The following is a 16,623-nucleotide window of genomic DNA, read 5'->3' on the forward strand; positions in this document are numbered from 1 at the left end:
AAAGTGGGTACAGCCTCAGTGTTCACAGTAAAACTAACTTAAAGCAGGTACAGCCTCAGTGTTCACAGTAAAACTGTAACTTAAAGCAGGTACAGCCTCAGTGTTCACAGTAAAACTGTAACTTAGGGCGGGTACAGCCTCAGTGTTCACAGTAAAACTGTAACTTAAAGTGGGTACAGCCTCAGTGTTCACAGTAAAACTAACTTAAAGCAGGTACATCCTCAGTGTTCACAGTAAAACTGTAACTTAAAGCAGGTACATCCTCAGTGTTCACAGTAAAACTAACTTAAAGCAGGTACAGCCTCAGTGTTCACAGTAAAACTGTAACTTCACAGCAGAGACAGCAGAGACTCACCTCAAGCAAGACCATATTGTAGACTAGTACAACAGTTGTTACCAAAATAAATAAAAACATGTGTTATTGTGCTGATGTGAGAGAGACCAAGGTCAATATGTTTGTATCGCATATTTCTACTTGACAAAAGTCTCTCCTCAGCTCAGCCTCTGGCTCTTTACCTAGCCTTAGGAAAGAGAATGGAAAAAGATCCTATTCACACCACTGTGTCAGTCCATCGTTTAATGATGTCTCAGAATCAGCGTCGTGTCACGAGGAGATACTTCGTGCTGGGGCGGAGGACTGCTTTTGTTCCTCAGAATAAGGGACGGTAGATTGATGGGGAATCTCAAGTACTCTCGTGGACGAAAATCGGAAAAACACCTTACTTGACACTCAGTGTCATAGACCATTATGACACATGGTCATAACTTGTCATAACCTGTTCTAATATGTTAATAACACTGTCATATATTTACACCTATTGTGACATATATTGTGTTATCTTATGGCTGGTTATAACACCCACATAAGAGTGTTATAACCCACTAAACCAGCCACACAAGGAATAACATTCCATTACACCATAGCCTACTTGTCAACAGTATGTTTATGTTATAATAATATTATTAGTGATAACCGGTCTCCACATTAGTGATAACCAGTCTCCACATTAATGATAACCAGTCTCCACATTAATGATAACCAGTCTCCACATTAATGATAACCAGTCTCCACATTAATGATAACCAGTCTCCACATTAGTGATAACCAGTCTCCACATTATTGATAACCAGTCTCCACATTAATGATAACCAGTCTCCACATTAATGATAACCAGTCTCCACATTAATGATAACCAGTCTCCACATTAATGATAACCAGTCTCCACATTAATGATAACCAGTCTCCACATTAATGATAACCAGTCTCCACATTAGTGATAACCAGTCTCCACATTAATGATAACCAGTCTCCACATTAATGATAACCAGTCTCCACATTAATGATAACCAGTCTCCACATTAATGATAACCAGTCTCCACATTAATGATAACCAGTCTCCACATTAGTGATAACCAGTCTCCACATTAATGATAACCAGTCTCCACATTAGTGATAACCAGTCTCCACATTAATGATAACCAGTCTCCACATTAATGATAACCAGTCTCCACATTAATGATAACCAGTCTCCACATTAGTGATAACCAGTCTCCACATTAATGATAACCAGTCTCCACATTAATGATAACCAGTCTCCACATTAGTGATAACCAGTCTCCACATTAATGATAACCAGTCTCCACATTAATGATAACCAGTCTCCACATTAATGATAACCAGTCTCCACATTAATGATAACCAGTCTCCACATTAATGATAACCAGTCTCCACATTAGTGATAACCAGTCTCCACATTAATGATAACCAGTCTCCACATTAATGATAACCAGTCTCCACATTCATGATAACCAGTCTCCACATTAATGATAACCGGTCTCCACATTAATGATAACCAGTCTCCACATTAATGATAACCAGTCTCCACATTAATGATAACCGGTCTCCACATTAATGATAACCGGTCTCCACATTAGTGATAACCAGTCTCCACATTAATGATAACCAGTCTCCACATTAGTGATAACCAGTCTCCACATTAATGATAACCGGTCTCCACATTAATGATAACCGGTCTCCACATTAGTGATAACCAGTCTCCACATTAATGATATATATATATATATATATTCCCGTTGATTCTTGAAGAATGTGACGTATCGTAAAACCACAGGAGAGATGGTTTTCCATCCTCAGACCTTGACTGGCTACCACCTCTGACTGTCCCCCTCTCTAATAGAAGAAACCCTGACACAGCCCTCCACTCATTCTCCTCTGTAGCACTATTTCCCCTTTTATGCCCTCTTTTTTTCCTCTTGACTTGTTCATTATTCAAACTCTCAGAGGTCACCATCTCTTTTCATTTCCTCTCAGTGGAGGCCTCTGTGTTTAGTTCAAACACTCCCCCCCCCCCCCCCCCCCCCCCCCCCCCGTGAGCCTCACACAGCCCCTCACAGAGATCCCTCTGTCTGGAATGGCCTGCTTAGCAGGGGAGAGAAAGTGTCTGTCCTGTAGACGGCAGCGTTAGTATGCTCCTAACTATCACACCTGTTAGTATGTTAACTATCACACCTGTTAGTATGTTAACTATCACACCTGTTAGTATGTTAACTATCACAACTGTTCACTATGTCTATTGTGTCACCTGCTGTGCATGTGTGTGTGTGTGTGTGTGAAAGAGAGAGAGATAGAGGGGGGGGGGGGGGGGTGAGAGTGAGATAAAGAGAAATGTAGAATAAAGAACCTTGATTGGAGAGGCTTCTCTGACATTCATTTAAAAGGGCGTGTTTAAAACTACCACTCAGCAGCTAATTAACACCGTGATGGAACAGGGCGTGTTTAAAACTACCACTCAGCAGCTAATTAACACTGTGATGGAACAGGGCGTGTTTAAAACTACCACTCAGCAGCTAATTAACACCGTGATGGAACAGGGCGTGTTTAAAACTACCACTCAGCAGCTAATTAACACTGTGATGGAACAGGGCGTGTTTAAAACTACCACTCAGCAGCTAATTAACACCGTGATGGAACAGGGCGTGTTTAAAACTACCACTCAGCAGCTAATTAACACCGTGATGGAACAGGGCGTGTTTAAAACTACCACTCAGCAGCTAATTAACACCGTGATGGAACAGGGCGTGTTTAAAACTACCACTCAGCAGCTAATTAACACTGTGATGGAAAAGGGCGTGTTTAAAACTACCACTCAGCAGCTAATTAACACCGTGATGGAACAGAGAAATAGACAAGTGATTGAAAAAGTTAAATCAAGACTGTATTGCCATTGTCATGCACTTATTTTTAAGTTAATTACAGTCACGGACAAACAGAAAGAGCAAATTGGCCAATTAATCTGTGTGTGTGTGTGTGTGTGTGTGTGGGGGGGGGGGGGGGGGTTCTACTAAACAATATGGAATTGTTTTAAGAAGGTCATACTAAGGATCATTTAGCTGTTTGATTTAGAATCCCTTGATCCCTTGAAGGATAAAGAATAAAATAATAACAATAATATTTGATGTAAATGTGTATTTGGCTTTACTGCTATTAACCCATACAAAAGCATTGAATAACAGATTCACTACATGGAACAACAACAGATAGTCCCCCCCGAAAGAAATCTAAAAGAGGTTTGTTCTGATGTTCCATGGTTCTTCATTTAAAAGTCACCTTTGTAATCGCACCAGGCGCCATGTTGGAAGACCTAAGTCAGTCTATTGGAAGTCCTCCAATTGTCCACATGGCCGGCTGCACTTTGCTACAACCGGAAACTTCCGGAAGATTGCCCATTATTTATTTTTATTTTTTAAGAACCCAGAAAATGGAGGCGGCGAGAAAATCATTAGCTCGTTAGCTCGTTAGCTTGCAATAGAAACTTAGTGTGCAGGTTACCTCAAATGAGCTGCTAACTTTGCATACTGTATAGCTAGCTAAGTGAATTAAATATCACCGGCTTGCTAACTTCATATTAGCTAGTTAGCTTGCTATCTTGATGTATTTATCATTGTAACTCGACATGCATTTGTAGCTATGTACCTATCTAACAGCCATGGAAGAGGGTGAAAGGATTAGCTAGCAGTTTCAGCTGTCAGAGAAGGGAGAGTAGGCTACTCTGGATAGGGCAGGTACCTTTCTGGGAGAACATTATGAAACAATTCTCAAGTCCCAGTTCCTAGTGAGAAAAATGGAGGACAGAGAGATATAGCGACATAATATTCAGCTAAAATGCAAGAAAATTACTTTTGATGTTAATTTGAGTAAATCTGAATCCCTTTTAGCCAGGAGCCCTTTTCAGCCTACATTACATGGTCGCAATTCAAGACAAGGTGATTTTTATTGCTCTGTTATCAGTGTCAGTGTTGAGTAGACCGAGGCTACCATCGTATCAAAGGCCACATTTTTCCCGTGCAAAGTAAAGAAACATCTCTGATATAACAAATGGCCGTTGTCTTTCCTGCTTTTTTTTTTTTTTAGAGAAGCCAAATACTCCACAGAAAATGACCGTGGTGATGAATCAACTAGTTTTTAGGCACAGTTATCATGCAGTTTGGGGTAAGGCCACTCGGCTGTTTTTGTCTGAAGTATGAGGTGTAGGAGGTCTTCCAACATGGCCTCCAGGAGTCGTCGTACGTCAACGGCAAGCCCTTTGTAGGGAACTGCAAGCCTTTTGTAGGGAACCTTCAGATGAGTCTTGTGAGGCCAGTGAGCAAAGTAACCGGCATGTACAGTACCAGTCAAAATGTCTCATTCAAGGGTTTTTCTTTATTTTTACTATTTTCCACATTGTAGAATAATAGTGAAGACATCAAAACTATGAAATAACACACATGGAATCATGCAGTAACCAAAAAGTGTTTAATAAATCAAAATAGATTTTAGATTTTAGATTATTTATAGTAGCCACCCTTTGCCTTGATGACAGCTTTGCACACTCTTGATATTCTCTCAACCAGCTTCATGAGGAATGCTTTTCCAAACCATCTCAATTGGGTTGAGGTCGGGTGATTGTGGAGGACAGGTCATCTGATGCAGCACTCCATCACTCTCCTTCTTGGTCAGTTAGCCCTTACACAGGCTGGAGGTGTGTTGGGTCATTGTCCTCTCATGACCTGCCCTTTTGGATAAGGATCATTGGCACCAGATTCCCCACCCCCCTCTCTCTCTCTCCTCTCCTCTTCTCTTCTCTTCTCTTCTGTCTCTCTTTCTCTCCCACAGTTTTATGACGGTCGTAAAAATTCCTTGCAGAAACGTTCCCTTCACTCCCATGGAGTACTGAGGTAGAGAACCTATGGAGAACAAAGACATTCTAGACCGCCGAAACTCCATAATCCAAAAGTGGGGAATTAAACAATATTTCTGTATTTCAAACAGTTGGAATGCTCCGTGGGTACTTAAAAAACAACGGTGTCAGATCAGTTGTTGTTTCTTTTCTCCCCAATTTCGTTTCAATTGTTGTAGTAGCTACTATCTTGTCTCATCGCTACAACTCCCGTATGGGCTCGGGAGATACGAAGGTTGAAAGTCATGCGTCCTCTGATACACAACCCAACCAAGCCGCACTGCTTCTTAACACAGCGCGCATCCAACCCGGAAGCCTGCTGCACCAATGTGTCAGAGGAAACACCGTGCACCTGGCAACCTTGGTTAGCACGCACTGCGCCCAGCCCGCCACAGGAGTCGCTGGTGCGTGATGAGACAAGGATATCCCTACCGGCCAAACTCTCCCTAACCCGGATGATTGTGCATTGCCCCACGGACCTCCCGGTCATGGCCGGTTACGACAGAGCCTGGGCGGGAACCCAGAGTCTCTGGTGGCACAGCTAACTTTTTTAACAAATCAAAAACTGAAAAATTGGGCGTGCAAAATTATTCAGCCCCTTTATTTTCGTTTAAAGTTTGCCACAAGCTACCTGGGAGACACAGGTGCTCTGGTCAGATGAAACCAAAATTGAATTTTTTGGCAACAATGCAAAACGTTATGTTTGGCGTAAAAGCAACACAGCTCATCACCCTGAACACACCATCCCCACTGTCAAACATGGTGGTGGCAGCATCATGGTTTGGGCCTGCTTTTCTTCAGCAGGGACAGGGAAGATGGTTAAAATTGATGGGAAGATGGATGGAGCCAAATACAGGACCATTCTGGAAGAAAACCTGATGGAGTCTGCAAAAGACCTGAGACTGGGACGGAGATTTGTCTTCCAACATGACAATGATCCAAAACATAAAGCAAAATCTACAATGGAATGGTTCAAAAATAAACATATCCAGGTGTTAGAATGGCCAAGTCAAAGTCCAGACCTGAATCCAATCGAGAATCTGTGGAAAGAACTGAAAACTGCTGTTCACAAATGCTCTCCATCCAACCTCACTGAGCTCGAGCTGTTTTGCAAGGAGGAATGGGAAAAAAATGCAGTCTCTCGATGTGCAAAACTGATAGAGACATACCCCAAGCGACTTACAGCTGTAATCGCAGCAAAAGGTGGTGCTACAAAGTATTAACTTAAGGGGGCTGAATAATTTTGCACGCCCAATTTTTCAGTTTTTGATTTGTTAAAAAAGTTTGAAATATCCAATAAATGTCGTTCCACTTCATGATTGTGTCCCACTTGTTGTTGATTCTTCACAAAAAAATACAGTTTTATATCTTTATGTTTGAAGCCTGAAATGTGGCAAAAGGTCGCAAAGTTCAAGGGGGCCGAATACTTTCGCAAGGCACTGTATTTGTCAGGGTCACATCCAAATGTTGTGGAACTTATATGATTAAATATGAAACTATTTGTGAACTATTTGTGAGAAGATGTAATATGAATTTAAATTAGATAATAGTTTTTCATATGAAGTCTTAACCAGTCCGTGACCACACCCACGTAAAACACATGACGAAAGGAGGGAACGCCCCTTTTTCACAGAGTGCTTAAATAAATAGGATTAAATAAATAGGATTCGTGACAAAATATACATTAGGCCAACGAGACACTGCGTGAGCTAAAAGGTACGGACGGAAGGACTCTGAAACTCTGAAACTTTCAACATAGAAAAATAGAATATCTCTACAAGAACATTCAGGCGGGCAGTGTGAACCGGATGTCACGAATAGTTAGACTCTATAGACCAGCTACGTGCAGCGCAAGCTGAATACTTTACAAATGGTTAAGACATCTACAAAACTAAAGACTACACATTCACAGTCTGCGGGTGTATATGTAAAATAGTCTAGGAAAACTTGGCCGAAGACGAGAGACAAAAAAAAAAAAAAAAAAAAAACGATTTCCTCTCACCACTCTATTCTAAGTTACTGAACAAGGACATGGTGACTTCTGGTGGACAACCAGAGTCATTCTGTCGACTGACTCTCCAGAAAACGGACCGGCGATTTCAACAGAGAGACAACAAAGGCATATAATCATAAATATGTATATTGCAATCATTTTCTAATGAACGGGCGTTCATGTGCAAAGTATTAGCATTTCCATGAGCGTAGTTATCAGCTGTGTGTACGATAGTGAAGTCCTTTGTCTTTTCTCCCGCTCTTTCTTACTTACCCTCCCTTTTCATTTTCATTTTGAGTAACAAGCCGTCATATCGTTTAAGTCCACTAGGGACCTTTCATTGCATTATGTAGTAATCAATGCGTAAGCTATTCTGTTTGTGTATATGTAATTCTGTGTGATTATTTAGTTAGTTAGCAATATAATAATTAAGCCAATTTTATATTTGTGCAGATATCCAAAGATTTTGCGACATTCAGAATAAGACCGATGCAGTAGAAGTTAACAATTCATTAATGACTGATTGATGACTGAAATGTAAGAGAACTTTATATATTTAAGAGTTAATTCGGAAAATGGTAACTCATTAAATAAACTTTTTCTACGGTGCCCCAAAATTGCTAATGAGTTACAGGATTAATTTAATCATTGTAATAATTAAACTTCCTCGCTTTGATAAAACAGCCGTTTTAACATTAATGATAGTAAAGACACAACAGTCCTGTTGAAAAACAAATGATAGTCCTACTAAGCGCAAATCAGATAAGATGGCGTTTCTCTGCAGAATGCTGTGGTAGCCATGATCCACCCCTACACCATCACACCTCCTCCTTCATGCTTCACAGTGGTAGCCATGATGGTTAAGTGTGCCTTGAATTCTAAATCAATCACAGACAGTGTCACCAGCAGAGCACCCCACACCATCACACCTCCTCCTCCGTGCTTCACGGTGGAACCACACATGCAGAGATCATCTGTTCACCTACTCTGAATCTTATAAAGACACGGCGGTTGGAAAAAAAATAATAAATTTGGACTCGTCAGAGCAAAGGACAGATTTCCACCAGTCTAATGTCCATTACTCGTGTTTCTTGGTCCAAGCAAGTCCCTTCTTCTTATTGGTGTCCTTTAGTAGTGTTTTCTTTTCATCAATTCCACCATGAAGGCCTGATTCAAGCATCCTCCTCTGAATAGTTGATGTTGAGATGTGTCTGTTACTTGAACTCTGTGAAGCATTTATTTGAGCTGCAATCTGAGGTGCAGTTAACTCTAATGAACTTAACCTCAGCAGTAGAGGTAACTCTGGATCTTCCTTTCCTGTGACGGTCCTCATGAGAGACAGTTTCATCATAGCGCTTGATAGTTTTTGCGACTGCACTTGAAGAAACTTTCAAAGTTCTTAACATTTTCCGGATTGACTGACCTTCATGTCTTAAAGTAATGATGGAATGTCGTTTCTCTTTGCTTATTTGAGCTGTTCTTGCCATAATATGGACTTGGTCTTTTACCAAATAGGGCTATCTTCTGTAAACCACCTCTACCTTGTCACAACACAACTCAAACGTGTTAATAAGAAGGAAATATATCATTTTTTGTTACTTTTAACAAGTCACACATGTTCATTGAAATGCATTCCAGGTGACTACCTCATGAAGCTGGTTGAGAGAATGCCAAGGGTGTGTAAAGTGTTCATCTTGTTGAAGGGAGGCTACTTTGAAGTACAGTATCTCAAATATTAAATATATTTAGATTTATTTAGCACTTTTTTTGGTTATTACATGATTCCATATGTGTTATTTCATAGTTTTGATGTCTTCACTATTACTCTACGTTGTAGAAAATATTAACAATAAAGAAAAACCCTTGAATGAGTAGGTGTACCCAAACTTTTGACTGGTCCTGTACATGTTCGTGAAAGTCTCACCTTTCATATTAGTCTGTTGCCCAAACTGTTCGGACAAGATATCCCTATGTTAACCTGACAGATTTTTATGGGGATTGTTTTATTATGCTAATTCGATTGCTGCGGCGGTACAGACATCGACCTTAGAGAGTTAAGCTAGAAAACGTCAATCAATCTTTAAAACGAGCAGTGGAATAGTGAGCTCTTACGCAACTTTTTTAAAAATATATTTTATACTTGTTCAACTATTAAGCTTTTTGTCCTCCTCCCACTTTCATGGGATTTCCTCGACATTCTTTTGATCCCATTGTGACATCATCACTTCCACTGTAATTGCAACAATGTAACTTTGACAGAAACCCATGTTGGAACAAACAAATAAACAACATCTAATGCTGAGCCAATGCCCTAGACTACAGCACAGTGAGCATATGCTGCGAGATGAAGCCAACAACCAATTGACCATAAAGATGATTATAAACGGAATGGTAATCTGACTTTAGGATTTTCTAATATATTCCAGGTTTGTCTGGAAAACGTGTGTTTGAAAGGTTATCTGGGAATATAACATGAACAGTGTATAAATATAGTTGATTAAATTACATAAGTCTATGTTAACTACTAGTGCCTCCCTCTGCCTCTAATGGCCTTTTCCCAGATGTCTGTCGTTATTAATAGCTACTGAATGTATAAAATACTAGCTCTGCTCAGTGTTCTCTGTCTTAATTCACCATTTTGTCTTTATGTGTGCAAAAAATGAGGAACACCTTCCTAATACTGAGTTACAACCACAGTGGTCTAGTCCCCCCAATGTTGAAGTGAAACCACAGTGGTCTAGTCCCCCCAATGTTGAAGTGAAACCACAGTGGTCTAGTCCCCCCAATGATGAAATGAAACGACAGTGGTCTAGTCCCCCCAATGTTGAAGTGAAACCACAGTGGTTTAGTCCCCCCAATGTTGAAGTGAAACCACAGTGGTCTAGTCCCCCCAATGTTGAAGTGAAACCACAGTGGTCTAGTCCCCCCAATGTTGAAGTGAAACCACAGTGGTCTAGTCCCCCCAATGTTGAAGTGAAACCACAGTGGTCTAGTCCCCCTAATGTTGAAATGAAACCACAGTGGTCTAGTCCCCCCAATGTTGAAGTGAAACCACAGTGGTCTAGTCCCCCCAATGTTGAAGTGAAACCACAGTGGTCTAGTCCCCCCAATGTTGAAGTGAAACCACAGTGGTTTAGTCCCCCCAATGTTGAAGTGAAACCACAGTGGTCTAGTCCCCCCAATGTTGAAGTGAAACCACAGTGGTCTAGTCCCCCTATTGTTGAAATGAAACCACAGTGGTCTAGTCCCCCCAATGTTGAAGTGAAACCACAGTGGTCTAGTCCCCCTAATGTTGAAATGAAACCACAGTGGTCTAGTCCCCCCAATGTTGAAGTGAAACCACAGTGGTCTAGTCCCCCCAATGTTGAAGTGAAACCACAGTGGTCTAGTCCCCCCAATGTTGAAGTGAAACCACAGTGGTCTAGTCCCCCCAATGTTGAAGTGAAACCACAGTGGTCTAGTCCCCCCAATGTTGATGTGGAAACCACAGTGGTCTAGTCCCCCCAATGTTGATGTGGAAACCACAGTGGTCTAGTCCCCCCAATGTTGATGTGAAACCACAGTGGTCTAGTCCCCCCAATGTTGAAGTGAAACCACAGTGGTCTAGTCCCCCCAATGTTGAAGTGAAACCACAGTGGTCTAGTCCCCCCAATGTTGAAGTGAAACCACAGTGGTCTAGTCCCCCCAATGTTGATGTGGAAACCACAGTGGTCTAGTCCCCCCCAATGTTGAAGTGAAACCACAGTGGTCTAGTCCCCCCAATGTTGATGTGGAAACCACAGTGGTCTAGTCCCCCCCAATGTTGAAGTGAAAACCACAGTGGTTTAGTCCCCCAATGTTGAAGTGAAACCACAGTGGTCTAGTCCCCCCAATGTTGAAGTGAAACCACAGTGGTCTAGTCCCCCCAATGTTGAAGTGAAACCACATTGGTCTAGTCCCATCATTCTCTCAGAGCCTTCCTTATAGAAGAGCCATCCAGTGTTAGTATTGACGTTGGTCTCTCTCTCTTCTACTTCAGTTAAGCTGGACTGGGTGGAGAGAGGCGATGAGAACCGCTGCTGAGAGGTTACAGGAGGAATCACAACACCAATGAGAGCAGAAGGCAGGGGGTTAGAGGTCAGAGGGCAGGTGAAGTCAGGACACCAGGGTCACAGAAGGACACGATGAGGGAACTTTTAGTTTAGTTAGTTTAGGTTTAGGTTTGTAGAAAAACATTTTAGGTGTGAGGTGATAATAGTTATACTAAAACAGGATTCGGTATTAAATGTTTCTTCTTCATATTCATAAACCAGCACCACCCCAACGTTTTAGAAATGTCCCTTTAAGGATAAAGTATTACAGGTTTAACTGGGTTTCTTGGTAAGCAAATTAAAACAAATTTGTTTTAAAATCGAACAAATAATTTATTTTAGAAATCTGCTTTGTTTATTCTTGAATACTGTATTCACGTATCCCCCCATATTCTCCTTCCCCCTTCTCCCCTCCTTCTCCCCCTCTCTCTCCTCCTTCTGCCCCCTCTCCCCTCCTTCTCCCCCTTCTCTCCAATCTCTCCCTTCCTTCTCCCCCTCTCTCTCCTCCTTCTCCCACTCTCTCCCCTCTCTCCCCTCCTTCTCCCACTCTCTCCCCTCCTTCTCTCCCTCTCTCCCCTCCTTCTCTCCCTCCTTCTCCCTCTCTCCCCTCCTTCTCCCCCTCTCTCCCCTCCTTCTCCCCCTCTCTCCCCTCCTTCTCTCCCCTCCTTCTCCCCTCTCTCCCCTCCTTCTCCCCCTTCTCCCCTCCTTCTCCCCCTTCTCCCCTCCTTCTCCCCCTCTCTCCCCTCCTTCTCTCCCCTCTCTCCCCTCCTTCTCCCCTTCTTCTCCCCCTCTCTCTCCTCCTTCTGCCCCCTCTCCCCTTCTTCTCCCCCTCTCTCTCCTCCTTCTGTCCCCTCTCCCCTCCTTCTCCCCCTCTCTCCCCTCCTTCTCCCCCTCTCCCCTCCTCCCCCCTCCCCTCCTTCTCCCCCTCTCTCCCCTCCTTCTCCCCCCTCCCCTCCTTCTCCCCCTCTCTCCCATCCTCCCCCCATCCTTCTCCCCCTCTCTCCCCTCCTTCTCCCTTTCTCTCCTCCTTCTACCCTCTCTCCCCTCCTTCTCCCCCTCTCTCCTCCTTCTGCCCCCTCTCCCCTCCTTCTCCCCCTCTCTCCCCTCCTTCTCCCCCTCTCTCCCCTCCTTCTCCCCCCTCTCCCCTCCTTCTCCCCTCTCTCCTCCTTCTGCCCCCTCTCCCCTCCTTCTCCCCCTCTCTCCTCCTTCTGCCCCCTCTCCCCTCCTTCTCCCGCTCTCTCCCCTCCTTCTCCCCCTCTCTCCCCTCCTTCTCCCCCCTCTCCCCTCCTTCTCCCCTCTCTCCTCCTTCTGCCCCCTCTCCCCTCCTTCTCCCCCTCTCTCCTCCTTCTGCCCCCTCTCCCCTCCTTCTCCCGCTCTCTCCCCTCCTTCTCCCCCTCTCCCCTCATTCTCCACACACTCCCCTCTTTCTCCCCCTCAGTGTATACCAGGTGGTGGTAGAAGAGGAGAGGCCTCGGAGGGCGAGGAGGGGAGCGGTTGAGATTCTCCGCTGTTACCCTGTCCCCATCCACTCCCAGAACTCCACGGTCCTGAACTCTGGGTACTACTTCACAGCTGAGTTCCTCGCCGTAGGGCTACAGGCTCCTCAACCCTTCACTGTGGGAGACAACAAGACCTACGGTGGATACTGGAACGCCCCCCTACTGCCCCAGAAGAGCTACAGCATCTACTTCCAGGCGGTCAGCACGGCTAACGGGGTGGGTACCTCAACTAGGGATATTAAGGTGTGTGTGTGTTAATGGTAACATGGTAATGGGTACTGGAACGCCCCCCTAATGCCCCAGAAGAGCTACAGCATCTACTTCCAGGCGGTCAGCACGGCTAACGGGGTGGGTACCTCAACTAGGGATATTAAGGTGTGTGTGTGTTAATGGTAACATGGTAATGGGTACTGGAACGCCCCCCTACTGCCCCAGAAGAGCTACAGCATCTACTTCCAGGCGGTCAGCACGGCTAACGGGGTGGGTACCTCAACTAGGGATATTAAGGTGTGTGTGTGTTAATGGTAACATGGTAATGGGTACTGGAACGCCCCCCTACTGCCCCAGAAGAGCTACAGCATCTACTTCCAGGCGGTCAGCACGGCTAACGGGGTGGGTACCTCAACTAGGGATATTAAGGTGTGTGTGTGTTAATGGTAACATGGTAATGGGTACTGGAACGCCCCCCTACTGCCCCAGAAGAGCTACAGCATCTACTTCCAGGCGGTCAGCACGGTACCTCTTCTAGGGATATTACACTACCTCGTCTAGGGATATTACGCCTCCTCTTCTAGGGATATTACGCTACCTCTTCTAGGGATATTACACTACCTCTTCTAGGGATATTACACTACCTCTTCTAGGGATATTACACTACCTCTTCTAGGGATATTACGCTACCTCTTCTAGGGATATTACCTCTTCTAGGGATATTACACTACCTCTTCTAGGGATATTATCTCTTCTAGGGATATTATCTCTTCTAGGGATATTACACTACCTCTTCTAGGGATATTGCGCTACCTCTTCTAGGGATATTATCTCTTCTAGGGATATTACACTACCTCTTCTAGGGATATTGCGCTACCTCTTCTAGGGATATTACACTACCTCGTCTAGGGATATTACGCTACCTCTTCTAGGGATATTACCTCTTCTAGGGATATTACACTACCTCTTCTAGGGATATTGCTTTACCTCTTCTAGGGATATTACACTACCTCTTCTAGGGATATTACCTCTTCTAGGGATATTACACTACCTCTTCTAGGGATATTGCGCTACCTCTTCTAGGGATATTACACTACCTCTTCTAGGGATATTATGCTACCTCTTCTAGGGATATTACACTACCTCTTCTAGGGATATTACGCTACCTCTTCTAGGGATATTACCTCTTCTAGGGATATTACGCTACCTCTTCTAGGGATATTGCGCTACCTCTTCTAGGGATATTACACTACCTCTTCTAGGGATATTATGCTACCTCTTCTAGGGATATTACACTACCTCTTCTAGGGATATTACGCTACCTCTTCTAGGGATATTACCTCTTCTAGGGATATTACCTCTTCTAGGGATATTACGCTACCTCTTCTAGGGATATTACACTACCTCTTCTAGGGATATTACACCACCTCTTCTAGGGATATTACCTCTTCTAGGGATATTACGCTACCTCTTCTAGGGATATTACACTACCTCTTCTAGGGATATTACACTACCTCTTCTAGGGATATTACGCTATTGGTGTGGCAGGGCTCCAGACTAATGTAATCCCCTGGTGGTACTGGTGCCACTAACATTTTCAGATGGTGGCACCAACACCATGAAAATTAAATAGGTTGTTTCACACAATAGAAACATATATCATTATCTTATTCCTTAAAAAAGCACTGCATCTCAGTGCTTGAGGCGTCACTACAGACACCCTGGTTCGATATCCAGGCTGTATACAAACCGGCCGTGATTGGGAGTCCAATAGGGTGGCGCACAATTGGCCCAGCGTCGTCCGGGTTTGGCAGGTGAATGCCGTCATTGTAAATAAGAATGTGTTCTTAAACAGATGCTTGATTAGTCTACATTTTTTAAAACAACTTGAAAACTGATGCTTTTTTTATAGTCAAAATGATAGACTGACTGGCTTGATTGACTGACTTTAGGGACTGTAGTGTTAGATGATAGACTGTAGGGTTAGATGATAGACTGTAGGGTTAGATGATAGACTGTAGGGTTAGATGATAGACTGTAGGGTTAGATGATAGACTGTAGGGTTAGATGATAGACTGTAGGGTTATATGAAAGACTGTAGGGATAGATGATAGACTGACGGGCCTGATTGACTGACTGTGGGGACTGTAGAGACTGAAGTCCTAGACTAAAATACTCTTAGTCCCCAACATACACACACAAACACACTGCATCGCCCAGCCTTTATCCTTGATGGTAGTAATGATGGTGGTGATGATGGTGGTGATGATGGTGATGATGGTGGTGATGATAATGGTGATGGTGATGATGGTGGTGATGATAATGGTGATGATGGTGGTGGTGATGATGGTGATGATGGTGATGATGGCGATGATGATAGTGATGATGGTGATGATGGTGATGATGATGGTGGTGGTGATGATGGTGGTGATGATGATGATGGTGGTGATGATGGTGGTGGTAATGATGGTGATAGTGGTGATGATGGCGATGATGATGGTGGTGGTGATGATGGTGATGATGGTGATGGTGATGATAATGGTGGTGATGGTGGTGGTGATGATAATGGTGATGATGGTGGTGGTGATGATGGCGATGATGATGGTGGTGGTGATGATGGTGATGATGGTGGTGATGATAATGGTGATGATGGTGATGATGGCGATGATGACGGTGATGATGGTGATGATGGCGATGATGATGGTGGTGGTGATGATGGTGGTGATGATGATGATGATGGTGGTGATGATGGTGGTGGTAATGATGGTGATAGTGGTGATGATGGCGATGATGATGGTGGTGGTGATGATGGTGATGATGGTGATGATGGTGATGGTGATGATAATGGTGGTGATGGTGGTGGTGATGATGATGGTGGTGATGATGATGATGATGGTGGTGATGATGATGGTGGTGGTGATGATGATGGTGGTGATGATGATGGTGGTGGTGATGATGATGGTGGTGATGATGATGGTGGTGATGATGATGGTGGTGATGATGGTGGTGGTGATGATGATGATAATGATGATGGTGATGATGATGGTGGTGATGATGGTGGTGGTGATGATGATGGTGGTGATGATGGTGGTGGTGATGATGATGGTGGTGATGATGATGGTGGTGAAGATGATGATGATGGTGGTGATGATGGTGGTGGTGATGGTGGTGATGGTGGTGATGATGGTGGTGATGATGATGGTGGTGATGATGATGGTGGTGAAGATGATGGTGGTGGTTTATGATGATGGTGGTGATGATGGTGGTGGTGATGATGATGGTGGTGATGATGATGGTGGTGATGATGATGGTGGTGGTGTGATGATGGTGGTGATGATGGTGGTGGTGATGGTGGTGATGGTGGTGATGATGGTGGTGATGATGATGGTGGTGGTGATGATGGTGGTGGTGATGATGATGATGGTGGTGATGATGAGTGTGGTGATGATGATGGTGGTGGTGATGATGATGGTGGTGATGATGGTGGTGGTGATGGTGGTGATGATGGTGGTAATGGTGGTGGTGATGGTGGTGATGATGATGATGGTGGTGATGATGATGATGATGGTGGTGATGGTGGTGGTGATGTTGATGATGATGGTGGTGATAGTGAG

The 16,623-nt window shown here is 43.9% G+C and overlaps 1 pseudogene across 1 annotated transcript in view; it reads left to right on the forward strand.

Moving 5' to 3' along the window:
- Positions 1-16,623, forward strand: part of LOC110530822 (receptor-type tyrosine-protein phosphatase mu-like) — a 583,690-nt pseudogene that overhangs the window by 341,884 nt on the left and 225,183 nt on the right. The window contains exon 13 of the transcript XR_016482710.1: positions 12,739-13,015. The product of XR_016482710.1 is annotated as a receptor-type tyrosine-protein phosphatase mu-like (transcript). The remainder of the gene's footprint in view (positions 1-12,738; positions 13,016-16,623) is intronic.

The sequence above is a fragment of the Oncorhynchus mykiss genome, chromosome 8, assembly GCF_057628025.1.
Source record: "Oncorhynchus mykiss isolate SJ-2025 chromosome 8, ASM5762802v1, whole genome shotgun sequence".
Classification (NCBI taxonomy): domain Eukaryota; kingdom Metazoa; phylum Chordata; class Actinopteri; order Salmoniformes; family Salmonidae; genus Oncorhynchus; species Oncorhynchus mykiss.